Genomic DNA, 1,865 nt, shown 5'->3' on the forward strand with positions numbered 1-1,865 from the left:
CAGGTCTCTTCTGACCCTAGAAACTATGAAACTATGAAATGGTTTGGAACAACCATGTAGATTAGGGACAGAGAGTGACCTTTAGGTCCCAATTCAGCAAAGCATCTAAGTTTAATTTTAATATACAGCAACTTTCTACATATTAGAATTTTTTATTTATCAATCCGGTAAGTTGCTTTTCTTTTCTTTTTCCCCATGAGAAGTTGGTTCCCATGTGAGTCAGATTCTGCTTGAAGACAGTTCCCAATTTCCACTGACTTAAATGGAAGCAGGATCTGGTTACATATTAGTAAATCAAAAATTGCAGTAACTTTTTTGAAACGGTAAATATGATGAACAACATCTTGGTTGCCTTATTCACAGCTTATATTCTTAAAAAGGCAAGGCTCTGGTCCATCTGTCAGAAAAAAAACCCCATCATTTGTATCTGAAGAGCTCAGCAGTAACTGTGTAAAAATATGAAGAAAAACACTGTTTTCAAAACTAATAAGAAAATGAAGGTAGGAGGAGGATATATTTTGCACAGATGTTGTGTGTCACAAAAGTATCCTATCATTGCTGCTATTATATGATAGATTACTGATATTGGACTTGTATGCACATTCTGTCTAGTGAGCTGGCTGGCAAAGGCTTGCACCAGACACCACACACCAGGCTGGAGGAGTCTGCAGGCTTGCCAGAACTACAGCCAGCTGTAGGCAGTGAGGTTAATGACAGGCCTGCTCAGAGGACTGAGCCAGCTGTAAAAGATACGGGTCTGGCCAAAGGAAGTAAAAAGGCTCCCAGGGAAACGAGTCAGGGAGGCTGAGATAGAAGATCTGGGAGAACTGGAATTCAGTAAGATAACAAAGTAGTAAAAGGAAGGGAGTTGGCTGACTAGTGGATGCAATATCAGGACAGAGACTCTCTGGGTGCCTCCAGACGAATGCAGTTGTGTGGTATGTGGCACTGCAAACATGGCTGCAGCACCACACACAGCACAGTCTGGTGTTCTCTGCACTGCAAGGATGTGCTGCCTGAGTGTGCATTTCTCCAAGATTTTTGTCCATGGGTTTTTTTTAACCCCTGAATATACAGGGGTCAAGAAAAATGTGGGAAAAAAGGTTGCAATGCTCACTCAGCCAGTGCATGCTGTTGAAAAGCGGAGCCATGCTGCAGCTGCCGGCCAGGCTTCACACAAAACCTCCATGGCTGCAGCCCCGGGAGGCCCCCAGAGCCCCAGGTAAGGCTTCTGGGGCCAGCACAGTATTGGACACAACCTCTACCCCACCTGGGGCAACTTGCTGTGTGCCAAAGCATGGGCGTTCCCCAGGGATAAGTCGTGGCAGTGCAAGGCGTGCTGCCACTACCTGTCCCCAGGGAACCAAACATCCACACACAGCTGGATGTGCCCTTTGGGTCTGGGAAGAGACCCAGGGTTGTAAAGCTGGAGGCAGCAGTACCACAATAAAGAACTCACCCCAAGGAAGAGAAGGAGAATTGCAGTGGGAGAAGAAAGCAGCAGACAGCCAAAGGCACCTTCTTGTAGTATGTGAATTAATTCTTCAAGGACTGTGAGTGAACCCTGTGTGGGCTATGTTAAAGTTTGAGTACTGAGAGGAGTTTATACTGGTTCCTAAGGGGTAAGTGGGCCTAGGAAACAAAGGATTTTGTTTAGTTAAAGGACTGTTTGAGCTAATTACCCTCAAATACCTTTGAGGGTACATTTCCTTATCTTGTTTTGCCTGTGGAATTGTTATACTATTTGTGGCACTCATGTTTTCTGCAGATAGTGATGACCATCTTGTAGCTATAATTTGAATAAATCTGGAACAAATTTCAGCATGAATGTTAATCAATTTTAGCATGAATAATTCTTTATTAAA

The sequence above is a fragment of the Gavialis gangeticus genome, unplaced genomic scaffold (genome assembly GCF_001723915.1).
Source record: "Gavialis gangeticus isolate Ggan-Ray unplaced genomic scaffold, GavGan_comp1, whole genome shotgun sequence".
NCBI classification, from domain to species: Eukaryota; Metazoa; Chordata; order Crocodylia; family Gavialidae; genus Gavialis; species Gavialis gangeticus.